Raw genomic sequence first — 13,282 nt, 5'->3', positions numbered from 1 at the left:
TACCTTTAGGTTTTTAGATAGATATATATATGTGTAAGTACAAGTACTAAGGGTGTGTTCACACCCAAGCACATTTAAAGGCACGAGGCCTTTATTCCCAACAACCTCCCACCTAAAGGCAATGTGCCTTAAGAGGAGAAAAGAATCAGCTAAGTCTAGATATGTACAAAGTTGAAATACATATATCTATCCAACTCCCATCATCTATTGGCAATGAGCAAAACCGCTCTGCTGGAACACCCTTCATGAGAAGGTCTACAGGATTATCATCTGTATGCACTTTGACAAGCTCAATGCTATTGTTGTCAAGTACATCTCTAATGAAGTGGTACTTCACATGTATGTGCTTTGTCTTTGTATGAAAGACAAGATTCTGTGCTAGCATGATAGCACTCTAACTATCACAATGGAGAACAAGTAACTCTGTGATGCCAAGCTCTCCCGCCAGACATAAAAGCCATAAAGCCTCCTTACATGTCTCAATGGCAGCCACATACTCTGCCTCTATAGTAGACAATGCAACACACTCTTGTAGCTTGGAGATCCAAGAGACTGCTCCTCCTGTGAAAGTAAACACATACCCAGAAGTGGACTTCCTGCAATCCGCATGATCAGCATAGTCTGCATCCGTAAAGCCAACAACAAATGCCTTCTGCTTCCCAAAGTAGATGCACAACTCCCTTGTGTCTTTAAGGTATCTCATAATACCTTTCACTGCATCCCAATGCTTCTTGCTAGGGTTGCATACCAGGGCGTGTAGCAACCATAGCATACATCAAACTACCAACAATTGAACCGTAGGGTATTTTGGGCATTTCAGCCTTCTCATCATCAGATGTAGGGCTGTCCTCTGCACGGAGTTTCACATATGGAGGCAATGGAATCCCAATTGTTTTCCCCCCCTCCATATTGAAGCACTGCAAAACCTTGGAGATATACTTCTACTGAGATAGATAGAGTAAGCCTTTTGATCTATCTCTGAGTATTCGCATACCAAGAATGTGATTTGCATCACCAAGATCCTTCATGTCAAAGCTGCCATGAAGACTTTGCTTCAGTGATTCCAAGGCATGAGCATCCCTGCCGGCAATCAGCATGTCATCAACATACAAAACCAAGATAATCAGACTGCTATCTGCTGCCTTCTTGGTGTACAAGCAATGATCCACTTGACTTCTATGAAAGCCTTGAGACTGTATGAATGTATCAAACTTATGATACTATTCTCTTGGTGATTGTTTCAGCCCATACAACACTCCTTTTGAGTTTACATACCATCTTCTCTTTTCCTTGTTCAACAAACCCTTCAGGCTGCTGCATATATATGTCCTCATACAAATCACCATGTAAGAATGCAATCTTTACATCCATCTGTATGAGCTCTATATCTTCAGCTGCAACCAAGCCCAAAATGGTTCTCAATGTAGTCATCTTGACTACAGGAGAGAAAATCTCATCAAAGTCAATTCCATGCTCCTGCTTATACCCCTTTGCAACCAATCTTGCTTTATACTTTGGTGAGGAATCAAAAGTGACCTTCATCTTGTAAACCCATTTGCATGGAAGTGTTTTCTGCCCTTTAGGCAACTGCACCAAGTCCCAAGTGTCATTTTTCTCAAGAGATTCCATGTCTAACAACATGGCTTTATACCATTTCTTACTATCCTGTCTTCCCATTGCTTCCGTGAAGCAAGACAGTTCACCACTATTTGTCAACATGACATAATCAGCCACATTGTTTGCACCAAGAACAAATCTGTCAGGTTGTCTGGTAGCTCTAGATGATTTCCTAACCCAATGGTCATTGTTTGCTGGCTGTTCCTGCAAATTACCATTTTCAGCATGCTGTCCTGGCATTTCAGCCTGCAAATCAGCATTAACAGTTTGTTGTCCTGGCTGTTCGTGCACATGTAGTGACTCATTATCATGGGCAATAGCTGGCTGATCATTTCTAGCATCATTTTCTGCATTTATAGGTTCATTTACAGCAAGTATTTGCTACTGTACAACGGGCACATTTTGCTGTCCAAAAGGTATTTCTTCCCGGAATACAACCCTACGGACCTCCTCTGTCTTTTCAAGTTGTTTATGCATGCAATCTGCCCGGAAGATAATGTCATTGCTGTGTACTACTTTCCTTTTCTCAGGATCCCACAATCTATATCCCATTTCACCCTCGTCACCATATCCTAGGAAAATGCATTTACAGGACTTTGGCTCAAGTTTGCTGTGTTTTTCTCTACAAATGTGCACAAAAGCCTCGCAGCCAAACACTTTCAGGTGAGCATATGAAGGTGGCTTGCCCAACCACGCTTCTTGGGGAACTCCCCCCCCCTCCAAAAAGACCTATTTGGTGACCAATTAATTAAGTGCACGGATGTCATAACAACCTCTGCCCAAAAACCATAGGGTAATGCAGCATGAGACAGCATCGTACGAACCTTATCCTGTATGGTCTGATTCATACGCTCTGCAACTCCATTTTGGGATGGATTATGAGGGACAGTGAGCTCCCTCTTTATCCCTTTGCTGTCACAAAATGCTTGAAAGGCCTTGGATACATATTCACCACCATTGTCAGAGCGAAGACACTTCAGTGTCTTATCTGTCTGATTTTCAACCAATGCCAAGAATTTTTTTAACTTGTCAAGCACTTCATCCTTGCTACGAATAGGATAAACCCATACCTTTCGTGTAGCATCATCAACAAAGGTGACAAAATATTTCTTTCCCCCTAAAGATAATCCTGGCATCTAACATGCATCTGAATGTACTAACTCTAGAGGAGAAGATTTCAAAGAAAGCTTTTTATGAGACGTCTGTGCATGTTTACCATAAATACAATGATCACAATGCTCGAAATCAGCATCACGAAGACAAGGCAAGTAACCCAAACGAGAAAGCACTTTCATTCTTGTTTGACTCATATGTCTCAACCGGCCATGTCACAAAGAAATGCTTGGCTGCTCGGTCATGGCAACAACATGGTCATACACACTAGATACATGAAGTGGATACAAAGTATCACTCTTCCAACCTCTGGCAATTACTCTAGACCCCTTACAAATCTTCCATTTTCCATCACCAAAGGTGGCATGAAAACCATGATCATCTAGCTGCCTTGTGCTAATCAAGCTCTTCTTGAGCTAAGGTACATGCCGTACATACTGAAGTGTAAAGACAGAGCCATGCTGAAACTATAACTGCACACTGCCAATACCTGCAATGTCACATGCATAGTTATTCCCAAGATGAACAACACCATGTCGACCCCCTGTATAGTCAAAGAACCACTCACGATGAGGGGTGACATGAAAGGAAGCACCTGAATCGAGAATCCAAGTATGCATGTCATCATCTGCATCTGCAAGTAAAGCATGTGCACCAAAGTGTGAAGAGAAAGAGTACATCACTCCTACTATCACTGTCATGAGTGACTACATTCACCTCTTCAATTTTGACACTGCTCTTCTTAGGCTGACTACCTTTCTTCTCTTCCTTGCTATCATCTATCTTCTTGCCCTTTCCTTTCTCTTTCTTCCATTTGTAGCAGTCATATTTAAAGTGACCCTTTTTGCCACAATGATGACATTCAATATCTTTGCCACGTGATTTACTGCGTCCCTTGGTATCATATTTGCCTTTCTATTGTGATCTGCCCCTAGTATGCAAAGCACTGGAAGACTTACTGGATGCATTGTTCTGCCAATTCATTTCTTCCATAAGTGCAGCACTCTCTACATCAACATACAAAAGGATCACATTAGAATTGTTCATAGCAGTCGTGAATGTATCCCAACTCTCTGGTAGAGTGCAAAGCAAGAAAATAGCCTTAAATTCCTCATCAATCATGAACTCAAGGCAACCAGCTGGCTGAAAATGGAGTTAAACTCACTCAAGTGAGTAGACATTGCTATGCCCTCTTTCATACGCAAATCCATAAGCTTTTCAGCCAATACACTTTGCTTGCAGCACTTTTCTGTGCATATAGTTCTTCCAGTCAAGTCCATATAGCATATGCAAAATCCAAACCTTCAATGTTAAAACAGCAAGACATCAGAAATCGATAGCTCAATGCTTGAGCATGCAAGCTCATTTAACTCATCCCAATCTTCATGTTCCATGTCTACGGGTTTTGCCCCTTTGGTTTTGATCGGCTTTTCTTGCTTCTTTTGCAACAGGATATTGTAGCATTGCTTTTGCCAAACTGCAAAGTTATGTGCTCCTTCAAGCTTCTTTATGTACATTAGATTACTGCTGTCATTGCTGCCAACCACATTTCTCAGCCCAAATGTGACCAAAAAACAGCAAATGCAAGCCCAAAACTGTCACCCAAGTGACCAAGGTACAAACAAGTACCAACCAGCAATAAATGACCACGTAGAAGCACAGATTTCAAATCTGTAATTAAATTTTCAAAAGCACCAAACCATGTGGTACAGCATTCCACAACTAATTACAGTTGTTCGAAGGGCATATACATCACATTACATGAGAAATCCCAAAATTTTAGCTGCATTGTTGTACATGTACCCACGGGCATAAAATTTGACATGAACGGTCAAAAGCCCCAAAATTTTTGTGCTCAAAGCATCAACCACACATCTGCATTTTTCTCTGTCATGCATAGAACAAGCCAATTTTGCCAAAATAGAGCAATTTCAGCAAAACCCCCAAATTTTTTCAAGTGTTGTTGTCCAAATTGCGTGGAATTCAACCTGCATGTACATAAAATAACCAAATGCTGCACAGATTTTGCCCAAACTGCAAAAGCCCCAAATTGCACGAGGTCCAATGTGCATCAATGTCAAAAAAGTGGGTAAATTTCAGCTCAATTTGTGCATGTACATGAAAAGCCCCAAATGTCGGAGGCAGAATGTCACAAATTCCTGCAATTTTTGAGGCAAATTGTCTTATCCTGCATCACAATCCCCAAATTCGAGAAAAGCCCCAAATTTTTGGGCCAAGATTGCACAAATTTCAGTGAAATTGACTCGTCCAAGAAAAATCTCACTTACATTTGAGAATCCCCAAAAAAATTTATGAGGCCTGCACATTCAATGTCTATAATTTCTGGTCCAAAGAACAATGCAATGTGTGTTGGGCATAAATTTGGGAAAACCCCCAAATTTCAAGACACAAATTTGCCTTTTGTGCTTGTAGGTGTAAACACCCAGTAAGGGGAAGTAAATCAAACTGAAATTTTCTGATTTCAAATTTTTTTAAAAACGAGCATTGACTGCCCATGGTCCGTGCAGCTGCGTGACGTCCGTCACTCGTGCAAGCCCCCCCCCCCCCTCACGTGGTCACTGTGCAACACGCCTCCAGTCCTGTCAGCTGCTACCTCGTCAGCTGCCGTCTCGTCAGCAGCCTGAACCTGTTGACTGGTGTGCTGCCCGCTGGTCTTGCCTGACTTCGCTGCAAACGTCACTTGCCGCTGCCCGTCGTGACCACTGGTCCACGCTGGACCTGCTATCGCCTGTTGGACCTGCCGTGATCCTGCCTGCCTCAATCGACTGCTAGTCTTCAGTACAACCTGTGTTGAAGGAGCCTTGTGGCTCAAGCAACGTGTGCCATGGTCTCAGAAAGCTCGCGAAACCTGCGCTCTGATACCAGCTTGTAGTGACGGGTTAGGCACGAAGATCGAGACAACAGATGTTCCTTAGTCGCGAAGAGACACAGAGAGAGAGAGAGAGAGAGAGAGCAGAGAGAGTGCACGTTTTTAGGTACAATGGCGAGAGTGCACCTTTAGATTTTTAGATAGATATATATGTGTGTAAGTACAAGTGCTAAGGGTGTGGCACGAGGCCTTTATTCCCAACATGATAATAAGGTCATCAATATACAAGATGACCAAGACACACCTATCTCCCTCAAGCTTGTAATAAAGGTTGAGGTTTGAGCAATGGAAGCCACTGTCCAAGAAGAATTGATCAATCCGTTGATACCAAGCCCTAGGAGCTTGCTTCAGGCCATAGAGGGCCTTTCGCAACTTGTAAGCATGGTCCTTCCCTACACAAGAAAACCAAGAGGCTATGAGACACAAATCTCCTCCTCCAAGATGCCATTGAGAAAGGCCAACTTCACATCCATTTGATAAACCGACCAATGGTGATGAGTGGCTAAAGCCAAGATAACTCAAATAGTGGACATCCGAGCTCTCGATGTGAAAATCTCAAAGTAATCCAAACCTGCCGGCTGAGAGAATCCCTTGGCAACAAGCCGTGCCTTATGCTTGTCCAAGGCCCCATCTATAAGATACTTGGTCTTATAGACCCACTTCACACAAATCATCTTCCAACTCTTCGAACAAGGAACCAACTCCCAAGTTTGGTTCCACTCAATAGAATCGAGTTCAACCTGCATAGCATTGTGCCAAACATCTTGTGCAAGAGTCTCATTAACTATAGTAGGCTTATGGTTCTAAAGAATCTATGACATATGGGCATAGATCACACAAAGTGAACTATTCTGCCGAGCTTGAAGCCTAGCTGACCTGCGTGGGCCAGAGGCGTATCAGGGAACTAAGTAATCCCTAAATCCTACATGAGCCGCTAATACCACCAAGGAATGTTGATAGGCTCAACCTGCTGCAAAGGAGACTAAGAGACCTCATGTATTTGTAGTAAAGCACCTGTCTATGGAAGAGACTTGCGCTCACTAAGGAAAAGTAGATCCTCCTCATCCGATGAAGAAGACTCCCCCTCTAATGGCTCAATTCCCCTAGAAGAGATCTGAGGAGATGAAGGGGTAGAAATACTCAATGATGAAGTAGTAGATAAGGAGTCGATCTTTCAAATTTTCGAGTCATAGAGCCGATAGCCCTTCGTGGTCATGCTATAACCAACGAAGATAAGCTTCATTGACTTGGGGTCAAGTTTGTTGCCTCGTTTCTTCTTGTCCACATGGACATATGCCTTGCACCCAAAGATATGAAAGTGGAAAACAAAAGGCTTTTTCCCAAAGAAATCCTAGTAGGGAGTCATATCCTCCAATACTAAAGTAGATGACCTATTGTGGATATGTAACACAGTAGCCATTGCCTCATCCCATAAGGAATGGGGAAGACTCGCAAAAGTGGGAGTACATCTTGCTCTTGTACTCCAAGAAATAGGGCCACACATAGATAACTAAAGTCGTCAACAATCAGCATAAGATACTTGGCCTTTCCAAGGGAGGCCGTGCCCATAGGTCCACAAAGGTCAATGTGAACCAACTCTAGTGGGGTAGATGCCCTCCAAGCAACAACCTATGGATAAGGCTGCCTATGTTGCTTACCCCTCAAGTAGCTAGGGCATAAGGTGTGAACAAGAGGGAAATCTAAAAGTCCCTCCACCATCTTCTTCCAAGAAGCCCATTGAATAGCATCAAGGTTCAAATGCCCATAAGGAGCGTGCCAAAGCAATCCAAGCTCGTGGAAAGACCGCGCAGCAAGGGCTTCGAGTGTGTAAAGTCCACCCTCCTATGTACCGGTCCATAGAGCAACTCCGAAACATGCATCCTTCACTATGGCTGCATCCTAGGTAAATATGACTCAAGTATCTAGTTGTATAGGACCATAAACAAACAAGAGGTTAAAGCCCAAATCTGGTACATAGAGAACTTTAGCCGAAGAAGATTCAAGAGTGTCTATCGGGCAACAAGGGAATGGTCCCTATTCCATGCACAAGGACTGAAGAATTGTCACCAATGGTGACATATCCCCCTCTAGATCTCGTCCTAAAAGCCAATCCTAGATAAGTCATGTGGTAAGAGGACCCACTATTGACGAGCCAAGGCTTCTCCTCCAAAGAAGAAACAAGTGCCGTATCCTCCACCTCAAACAAGTGTACAAAGTCAGACGCTGTGGTAGGAGGTGTGGCCTTCCAATCCTTGGACCCCTCATCCTTGGAATCATCCTTCTCATTCTCGTGCTTCTTAGCTCGGGACTTCCCCTTCTTCTTTCCTCCCCCTAAACCTGCAATAAAAAGCCTTTGTGGAACTGGGTACATGGGTATCTATACCTTTGAGCCGCTCATCATGCTCAAGCCTAGCGGGGTAAAATCCTCCCAAGAAAGTGTATCTCGGGTTCTCGAAGTAAAAAGACCAGTGTAGAATACATCGAACTTTGGAGATGGCAACTAAGTTAGTAGAATCATGGCTACGTCCTCGAAAAATATAGTTCATCCAAGAGATGCAAGCTCATCTCTCATGTCCTCCAATTTATTGATGTGATCCATGAAAGGAAAATCGTCAACATTGAGCATCCGAAGTTTCTTTTCAAGGTATATGTGGTGAGCAAACGTCTTCTGATGGCAGAGAGACACAAGCTTCTTCCAAACCTCCACAAGGGTCTTCAATATACAAACATGCACAAGGATGAAATCCTATAAGCTCATAAATAGAAACGATCTAACTCGAGAGTGGGCCAATCCCACAAGGCAACATGATCCATCCTCAATCCAATAGCAGGATCCTCCATGGGACGGGGTACGGGATGAGAGACAAACTCTAAGGAGTCGAAGGTGTCAAGGATACACTCCACCTTATATGTCCACAATGAATAGTTGGAACCATCCAAGCAGTCCTCCTTGGGCAAGGAAAGAAGCATGGGCATCTGCACAGAGGGTGTCATCAGGGGCATCTTAAGACCATGATGTCGGGTTGTGAGAAACATGAAGGGAGGGAATAGGAGAAGGCTCCAAAAATGATGATTGTTGGGTATTTCACTCACGCCTCACTTACGCCTACGCTCACATAGGAGTGGCAGTGATCAGTGGGACATTGGGGCACTTTTTACTCTCGGTAGGAGAGGTTTTTTCCCCCAGACTTATGGTATTATTTCGTATGTGCTTATGACACACACTTACGGGCACTTACCGTGTTCGGGTGTGAACACCCCACTACAACCCTAAGGTTTAAGGGTTGTACCTTGTACTTTCAATTTACACTCTTTCAATCTATTGCATTGGGTGTCGTGCTTCACTCTCTACTGTCTACTATTTTTCTATGTTGAGCTTCGATCCTGTCCTCTCTTACATTTGGTATCGAAGCATTGGCTCTGTTCATCTGAGGTTCCGTTCAGCTCAGCTCTGCTCAGCCATTGGGAGCTTCTGGTTCAGTCCAACTTTACCCCCCGTCAGATTCACCACGACCTGCAGCAGCTCGATCTGCTTCCTGGAGCCGCCTAACCTTGCTCCTGCAATTTTCTACCCTGTGACCTGTGCCCACCTGGAACAACGCCAATCTTCTCCCTCTCGCCAAGACTCTGCTTGGGCCCTTGCCTGCTCAGTCGTTCCTCTTTGACCACACCACTCCAGCCTTTTGCGCCCGCTCGCCAGTCTTCAAACACCTTTGTGGTATTGCGCCACTTCTGCCTACTGTGTCGCCTGCCTGTACCACCTAACGCCTGGAGGAAGTCGCCCCTTGCCCTGCAGCGCGCCACCTACCTGGTGCCCTTCCTGCGTGCCACCAGCTGCTGCATACGACTGTAGCACCTCTGGCCCGTCACGCCTCAGCTGCACATGGTCTAATGTACATCCAACAAGAGTATAGTAGAGAGCTTTAAAAAAAAGTCAAGGAAAAATGACATTTTTAATCAATTTTTTATTTCAAAATTTATTTGCAGGAAAGCATTGTGCTTGGCAGCATATCTCTGCATTTGCAAGTGTCTAGGACACATTTCACGCAGAGATTTTGTGAAATTTTGGGACTTTAGTGTCTTTAGAGGACATTGGCACATGTACTGCAATTACAGTCATTGATAGACTATTTTGAACAAATCAGGGGCAAGAAATTTTGGGGATTTTACTGGTACAGTGTTGCTGAATATTGATTGCACGTTGGACTACATGCATAACAGACAGTTTTGACAAAGTGCACCTCTGTACACTAATTGCAGAAAGTTATTTCCTGCAATTTCTAGAAATTTTTCCAATATAGTCCTACTTCGACATTGCTCTTTTGCATTTTTTTGGTAATTGAAAATCACGGCAAATCAAGGAGGAGATGTTTTCACCCATGTATCCAAGGAGGACAGATCGGATGGAAATAACTATTCACTTTGGTCCTTCATGATGAAGAATGTACTTGTGGCCAAACATCTTTGGGATTATATCAGTGGAGAAGAAGCTCGACCTGGAGTTGTGGCTCCAGCTACTCCTCCTCCAGGAGGACATGCACCACGGGCACCTCAGCCTGCTCCACTTCAACCACTTCCCCAAAGAACAGCAGCTCAAAAAGCATGGGATACACGGAATGCACAAGCTTTGTCATTGATTGCATTGGCAGTTCAGCAATCAATCATCCCCCACATTCGTTTAGCAGCTTCTTCGTGAGAAGCTTAGCTAACTTTGAAGCAAATGTTTGCAGGCAAGAATGAGACTCGCATCTCTTTCTTAAAGAAAGAGCTAGAGACATTGAAAATGGATGAAGGTGATTCTATTCAAGATCACTTGAACAAAATTCAAGACTTGCGAGAGCAACTCATGAATGTTGATGAGTACTATTCGGATGCACAGATGATATCTACCACTTTGAACTCATTACCTCCTTCGTACTTGGCTTTTCATACAGCCTTAAACCTCACCATGAGAATTGTTGCGCAGCCAATCACTTTTCTTCAGTTAGTCAGTTTGCTTTTAGAGGAGGAGCAAACACGGAGGAATAGTGGTGTAGATGCTATAGCCTCTGAGCAGGCTTTTATGGCTAGACAGAAGGGCAAAGGCAGCCAAGTGAAGAATGCTCTGCAAAGTTCTGGAACTTCTTGCACATCACAAGCAAACAAAAAACAAGGGGACATGCAAGCCAAAAAGGGCAAATGCCATTATTACAAGAAGCTAGGCCACTACATCATTGAGTGCAGAAAGCGCATTGCCAAAGAGAAGAAAAAGGAGTCAAGGATGTCTGTTTCTGATGCTCCTTCCACTGCTACTGAGTCTGCATCCTTTGTTCCAGACAAGGACTATTGTTTTTACATATGCAATTATGACACCTCTTGGGCAAATCAAGCATTCAGCTCTATTGAGGATGCAAGCACTTGGTTTTTTGACAGTGGTGCTTCTAGGCACATTACATCTTGCAAAGATTTATTTGCATCTGTTCATGCAACTCCAGTTGGCAAGTCTATACAGTGTGCCAACAATGCATTATACCCTGTTAGAGGTATTGGGGAGATTGTGCTGACAGCCATTGATGGCTCTATTCTCTGCCTACAGGATGCTTTATTTGTGTCATGCATAAAGAAGAATTTGCTCTCTATCACTTCTTTGGCACATTGTAGATTGCAGGTCACATTTGATGATGACCGATGCATGGTGAGAAACAAAGAACACGACTTTGGTCTTGACAGGCACTTTATGTCATGGGTTATATAAGTTGGATGCTCTTTCACTTGATCAATCAGCGTATTTGACATCCACTCTTACTCCTGCTATGATACAGGCAAAGTTATGGCATGCTAGGATGGGGCATGTGAACTTTGGCAGCTTGATGCTCTTACAGCGTACGCAGATGCTAGATGGATTACCTCTACTGGAGAGACCTCCTGAGCACTTGTGCGAATGATGTATTTTGGAAAAAATGCATCGTTTTTCGTTTTTCTATGATGTTGCTTTTTGAGCAACAGCCAGGTTGCAGTTAGCGCATTCAAATGTATGTGGGCCTATGCAAACAAAGTCATTGGGAGGATGTTACTTTTTGGTTAATTTTTTTTGATGACTTTACTTGATTTTGTTGGGTCTACTCTTTCATCAAAAAGTCAGAAGTGTATGATGCATTCTTGGCTTTTATTGCACTTGTTGAAAACCAGTTTGCTTGTTCCGTTCGGACCGAGGGGGGGAATACCTATTCTCTATGCGGAATTCCTTTTTGAAGCAAAATGGCATTGTCCATCAGTACACTACTTCTTATACTCCACAGCAGAATGGGATTGCAGAGAGAAAAAATCGGTCACTCGTGGAGATGGCCAGATGTATACTGAAGGCAAAGAGCTTACCTCACAGTTTCTGGATGGAAGCCGTTATGTGTGCTTGCCATGTTTTGAACAGATATCCCACCAAATCTTTGAAGAAAATTACACATTTTGAGACTTGGAACAGCCGAAAACCTTCTGTTGGACACTTTCGTACCTTTGGGTGCCTTGCATATGTTGTAACAAGCGGGATACACACCGACTAGGGTTTAGACACCCAGTCACACTGACCAGGATATACAAGGTGTAAGAGCCCCAGATTAGGGCAACCAGTTACTATCAAGATCACACTCTTCACCTTCATCTCCAACTTCCATGGCTTCCTTCTCTAGCTTCCATGGCTTCCTTCTCTAGCTTCCATGGCTTCCTTCTCCCTTCTCTCCTCTTTTCTCTCTTTCTCTCTCCTCTTCTAGTCTTCTTCCTTCTTCTTGTTCTCTTTCTCTCTCCTCAGCTCTCCTTCTCTCTCCTCTTAGCTTCTTTCATTACAAGTGGTATCAGAGCTTAGGTATTTGGTCCCTTCTTATTTCTCTTTCCTCATATGCAGTTATATTTTACAAAAAAAAACTAGTCACACAGGTACTGCAGCAAGGACAAGAGCTGTAAGAAGCAGTGATGGAGTATCACATGGTGCTAGCAGCCTTTCTTGGAGATCGTGCAGAGCTATGGCCAAGTTGGAGGCACTCAGGCCAACTTTAGTAGCTCATCACAAATTTTGAGGTAAAAATTTAGGGATTTCTGGTTGAAGTTGGCTCACAGGAGTTAGAGAAGAGTAAAACTACTGCTACTTTTCAAGAAAGACCTTTCTCTTCTTCCCTCAAGCTTGGTGGCTGCCATGGTCTCTCTTTTGATGATATCTCCCATTCCTTGCTCCAAACCATCTGCAACATCTTGAGGGAAAGCTTCCTTATGCTTTGCTCTATCATTCAAGCACCCTCTTGAGGTGGATCAGTTCAACCATGTGGGAGACATCTTCAGAGAAATTCATACTGGTTTTTCTTGCCTCTGGCTTGCAAGATTAACTCCAGCATTGCTGGTAGCTACAAGATATCATGTCGTGGTCTTTCTTGGGTGGCTTCCTCAGGTTTCAGGCCAAGAGAGTCACTTTGTGTTGTACTCGTCTCAGTGCATGTGATTCAAGATTGCTCACTCTGGCTGGTAGGTGAGCGTGGGCATCAAACTGTACAAAAGGGCTCCCTGAGCAGCCACTGTGTTGAAGGACAGGATTGTATTCTCTATTACCCCAGCATGCACAATATTGTCGTTCCTTCTCATCATGTTCCTATTGTTCTTCCCACAACCCCTGTGCCTTCTTTCCTTTCTGAAGCTGTAACT

General features: G+C 43.6%; 1 protein-coding gene across 3 annotated transcripts in view; it reads left to right on the top strand.

Moving 5' to 3' along the window:
* The window catches only part of LOC148036290 (DNA glycosylase/AP lyase ROS1-like), a 76,013-nt gene that overhangs the window by 49,257 nt on the left and 13,474 nt on the right, over positions 1–13,282 (top strand). The window lies entirely within an intron of this gene.

Source organism: Lygodium microphyllum, chromosome 5, assembly GCF_053477565.2.
Source record: "Lygodium microphyllum isolate KBCC chromosome 5, Lygodium_microphyllum_v1.1.10, whole genome shotgun sequence".
NCBI lineage: Eukaryota > Viridiplantae > Streptophyta > Polypodiopsida > Schizaeales > Lygodiaceae > Lygodium > Lygodium microphyllum.
The sequence above is the reverse complement of the archived record's forward strand: the minus strand, read 5'-3'. Positions and strand labels throughout refer to the sequence as shown.